The sequence below is a fragment of the Cannabis sativa genome, chromosome 5, assembly GCF_029168945.1.
Source record: "Cannabis sativa cultivar Pink pepper isolate KNU-18-1 chromosome 5, ASM2916894v1, whole genome shotgun sequence".
NCBI lineage: Eukaryota > Viridiplantae > Streptophyta > Magnoliopsida > Rosales > Cannabaceae > Cannabis > Cannabis sativa.
In genome coordinates, this window is record NC_083605.1 from 27,148,865 (window position 1) to 27,154,744 (window position 5,880).

Consider the following 5,880-nt stretch of genomic DNA (forward strand, 5'->3'; position numbering starts at 1 on the left):
GTTAAAATCAAGTTTTGCTTACCTCTTTTCTTATTTTCTTTAAAATTTGATTATTTTATCTTAATTTTAAATTTAAGGTCAGATTAATTATAATCATGGAATTTTAAAAAGGGAAATAAGATAATTTTGTTAACTTTTAAACTTTGTTATTCTTTTTATAATTAAATTATAAAATCAGAAAAGGGTATGTATTTATCATTTTCTGTTTTATTGAATATTTAATTTATTAAATAACATGAAGTTTAAAAGGTAAGTTAGCAAATTTTTTTTTGAAATGATATTTAGGTTACTTGAAACTTAATTTTTCAAAATTGTAGGTTTAATTTTAAATATTATTTTATTTCATTCTTTGAAAACCGAAAAATATATTTTTTTTATTATTTATTCGAAATATATTTAATATTTTAAAATTAAATAAATCCTACATCCAACTATCCAAATCTAACTTGTTGCAGGAGTATGTGTTTTAGATTGTTTGTAAGTTTTTCTAAAACCTATTATTGCTTGATCTAAATTGGCATGGTTTACTTGTTGACAGATCCAATGATCTGATTTTAACCCATGGTTCAATTGTCAATAGGTCAAGTAAATAATTTGTAACAGGTAAATTTTACATTCTTCTTTCATCTGTGTATGACCTAGTAACATGATAGGGTCCATCCAAATCTGTGTGCGTGTGTGAGCCTATATGTTTATTTTATTATAGATGCATATAGGTTGTTGCTAAATAAAATGTCACACCCTGATAGATTTTATTTAGGTCCATTTAGTTTTTGGACCTATTAAATTAATAACAGTTATTTATTTTAAGGTTAAATTCCTCTCTTTTGGGCCTTGTGTGAGAGATGGGGGCCAATAGAAGTGGGTACGACATACTGAACCCAGCTCCCCCTCACATGAACTACCCCAATTGTGAAGGCCCATTTGCCTGATTTGAATAAGTGTACTAGGTTAATTAAATTAGTTTAACCTAATAAAATTGATTAGCAATATAATTAACTTTTAAAATATATGAAAAAAAATTTCATTTTAATATTTTAAAGTTAATTTTAAGAAAAACACTCTTAGTTTAAGATATTGTTTCTAAATAAACTATTTATATTTAATTAAATAAAGAATTTTAACTAACTAGATTCTTTTTGAAACTTACTTTTATTATTTCATTAAATATTGCTATTTAAGTTATAAATTAGTTATTACTTATTTTCCTGATTAAATTAAATTTGAATATCTTTTGAATTTAATATTAAGTTGAGGAATTCTAGGAATTGGTTATTGAAGATTCTTAAAAGATATTTTTTTTTTTAAGTTTTTTTTTTAAACTTAAAATGGAATATTCTTAAATTAGGTAGTTACTACTTTCTATAACAACTTAAATCAGATATTTTCCAATTCTTGAAAAGATACTTAATTAAATTAAGATATTTTCTAGATAGTTATTTATATACTAATTATTATTTCTAATTTTAAAATAGGAAAATATCATTGATTGTGAAATTAATTGTTTAATAATTAATTTTGGTACAATACAAGTTAAGGATATTTTTCCTAGTATTAAACTAGAAATTAATAATTAAGTCTTCTCTATACTTAATTATTTATTTCTTGAATTTAATACATTTAATTAAATTGAAAATTAAATATCTAAGTTGATTTTCATAATGATACTTAAATATTGTTAATTTCATGATTTTTAATTAAATACAAAATTATTTTAAGTTGGGTATTTTTATAACAACTTAAATTTGAATAATTTTCAAAATATATTTCATTTATTTTATTAATCATTTTTAGAAATTGCATTTGATTATGCAAAATAATTTTGAATTTATCTTGAAAAATAGATTAAAGTTGTAAATTAATTATTTTAATTAATTAACTTAAATCAATGATTTTTTCATTTAATGATTAATAAAGGAACTAAAATATATTATTATTATAAATTGAATTAATTAGTCAAAGAAAATCTAGATAGATAGTATTCTTGCTTGAAGTATTTTTTCTAGTAAAGATTAATTTATTTTTAATGTATTTCGAAAATTGTATAATTTTATACTTTAATTTTTCGAAATACAATATATATATATTTATAGAAAGTTTTAATTTGAGTTGCCAATTAATTTAAATGAATACAACTTAAATTAAGTAATTTTCTTAATATTTATTGGAAAATTAATACTAAGATGGAAATAATTCATTTTATTTTCTTAACCATCTAAGTTTAATTTTATAAATATTAAATTAAATTTTATTTAGAGTTTTATTCTAAATTTAAATTTTAAAAAATATATATATTTAAAATAAATAAATAATAGAAGAAAATACATTTTAAATAATGCACTTTATTATTATTAAGATATTTGATCTCCATTGTTGGTTTTACATAGCTTTTGTTTTAGTGAGTAATCCTCCCTAATGGAGGAACGTTCATTAGCAAGTTAGCACCGTTTAATCTCGAAAGATAAGTATATTTGTAAGTGTTTTATATAGTATTGATCACCCTAATGGTGGCGACTGTATTTGACTTACAAATGTATGAAATAATAGTGGAAGCTCATGAAATAGGAATGACCTTGACTCTCGCCTAAACGGGACAACGTCGGATTCTCTTTTCGATCGAATAAAAGGTTGCTAGAATGTTTGTCATTTTAGATGAGCTGACAACTCTATTCGATGGATGATAGCTTTGACTCTCGTCTAAACGGGACACTAATATCAGTTTGTTGAAAACCTTGGAAATTATTTAGGATTGTATTTTTTAGTATTTTCTCTAGTCATTCTTACTTGCTATGTGCTAATAATTTCTGAATAAGATTTTGTGTTAAACCATAATTGATTTCTATTAATTATTTTGTAGTATCCTGAATTTCCATGTCGAATCTCATGTTATCACTATTGACTGAAAATAAGCTAAATGGATCTAACTTCCCTAAATGGAGAGAGAACATTAATATTGCTCTCGTAGGTGAAAGTGCGTTGTTTGTGTTAACTGAGCCGTCTCCTGAACAGCCAGGTGACAATGCAACCAAGGTTGTTAAAGAGAAGTACGAGCGTTGGCAGAATGCTAACAACAAAGCTCGATTCTTCATGCTTTCCAACATGGTTGACAATTTGAAAACAAGGTTTGCTAACGCTGTCACGGCTGCAGAATCATGACGCAGTTAACTGAGCTATTCGGTATGGCATCTATCCAGTCTCGCTTTGACTTGACTAAGAAATTCATCAACGCACGGATGGAACCCCATCAGAATGTGCGTGATCACCTTCTCCAAATGGCAGGTTATTTCTAGGAAGCCCAGAATCATGGTGTTGAAATGGATCAGACTACTCAAGTGAGTCTCATCTTGAATAGTCTGACTCCAGATTTTCTGCCCTATACATCAAATTATGTCATGAACAAGAAGGAACAAGACTTTCACACGTTAGTCAATGACCTTCAGACATATGAAAATTTGATTGGAGGAACCAAGAAGAGAGGGAGTAAACCTCAGAATTCTGGAAATGGTAATAGGACGAATAATCCTAAGGCACACGTTGCCTCTACTTCCAAATCCAAGAATAAAAAGAAGTGGAAAAATGCCAAGAAGCGAGCTAAAGCTGTGAAAGCAGCTAAGAACAAAAAGGCTGCAGCTTCTGGTGATACACCAAAAGGAAAACGTTTTTACTGCAATGAGAAAGGCCATTGGAAACCCCAATGTCCTAAGCTTCTTGCAAGGAAACAAGGTATTTCCTTGTATAAACTGATGTGTATTAGTGAATTATTATTCATTTGGATTATTAATTCTGGACTACTAACCTTGTTTATTTTTCTTCTTATAGCTCAAGCTTCTTAAACTCAGATGCTGTCTTAGCGAGTTGGATCTGAAAGCTGGATAAAGGGATGGAGTTCGTCAAAGATAAAGAAGAAGCTCATTTATTTATTTACTTTTGAATTAATTGTTTCAATTTTAAAACAATTTGGATTTCAAGTTTAGGATTTTATTCCCTGCTCTCATAATATTGCAAATATTTTTTTTTAATTTTATAATAATTTTTTTTTACAAATAAATTGCAATCTATGAGTTGAGCTTCATTACTTTATCTTATAAATCAATTACCAATTATTATATTTATTATGTTTGTATGTGTATGTATTTTTATTATTGATACAAATTCTATAGTTATTTAAACTCCTTACAGAGTTATTACTACATAAACACTAGAAATTATTTCTATGTTTATGAATAATTGTTAATTCTAAAACAATTATTAAGAATTTGTTTAATAAAATGATCTTTTGATCTGATAGGGGTGGAGAAAAAGTTAAGAATAATATGCAGTTCAACGATCTTTTATATCTAATGAACTCTGGATTATATTCAACTCCACATAATCTCTATTACACTTAGAGAATTATGATCTATACAACCTTTGGGGGTGGATCATAATCTCTATATACTTAGGGGTGGAATTTATTCCAAAGTACTCTTTGTGACACATAATTTTAAACATGGAAATAATATAATAAATTAGCTATTATCAGAATAAATCCTTGATCTTGATTATATGTTCCAGTTTAGATTTACTGTTGTAATAGATAATGATACCAATAATGTTCTTTGATAATGTATCACACTACCTTAATTGAGTGGGAGAATATTAAAATTCTTTGCCCATTCTCATTTTGTTGACACTTGTGATAGGAACTTAAGAACACCACTGATAAAACAAATCTAACCATTCACGTGGATAGAAATAACTTATCAGAATTATGAGAATAAGATAGAATAATTCTTGCATAGTCTATTCGAATGACTTGAGTCAAGATTTCTAATCCTCATAAAATTTTATAGTATCTTAATTTGATTGCTTAATCTCTAGCAAGTATTTTACACTTTAAATACTAGACTGCTATGTTGATGACCTTGTAAAGACCGCTTAGTTTAATTTGGAAATTAGCAGTTAATAATGTTTAATTATGAAAATTATTTATAGTTATTTAAATAATTATTTATACTGTTATTATTGGATTCTGAGATGCATTTTATGTCATTTAGTAGTTTTCATAATTTTGCATTTCCGGTGCCCAGTAACATGGAACTCGGTGTTTTGCTCAGTAAAATCACAACTTAGTATGTTGGTACTTTGGGACGGTTTATTAGACATTGGGAATGTCGGGAATGGCCGGGAATTTAGAATTTCCCAAAATACCCCTTTAGTGTTATTTATGTGATTTTAGTGTGAAGGGGCAAAATGGTCATTTTTCCCATTATTAGTTTGTCCTTTTGTGGACTTAATAAATGAGAAATATGTGTTTTATTTGATGTTATATTGGCTTAAGTAAGTGGGTTATGTGGCATTTATTTTCTTTCCCAACTTAGGAAAAAATTAGAAATTTTCAAAGTTAAAAATCAAAGCTTTTTTCTCTCAAACCTCTCTCTCTCTCTTTCGGCCCACTTGGAGCAGCAAGAACCAACCAATTTTCTTGGTGATTCAAGCTCCTTTTTAGCAAATTTTAGTGATCTCAAGTGGTTGGTATGTTTCCCTTAACTTTCCTTTAAGTTTTATGTAAATTTGAGAAAATTTGTTAGGTTGCATGCTTAGTTTTGAATGGATTTTTGCTGCTGTATGTTGTTGTTGATTTCTGTGGTTGAACATGATTTTGGAATGTTGATTCAAGCATGATTGGGTTGTTGATTAGTTGGTTTTGTCAATATATGGAATTTTAACTCAAAGCTATGGTTTTCAAGAGAAATGGTTAAAATCTGTTGCTGTGGTTTTGTTGATGTTTGTAGTAGTTTTCAGAGATTATATTATGCATGATTAAGTAGGTTTGGACAGGTTTGAATGCATGTTAGTAGTGTTTGATCAAGTTTGAGTTTAGAACTCAAAGCTTGATGC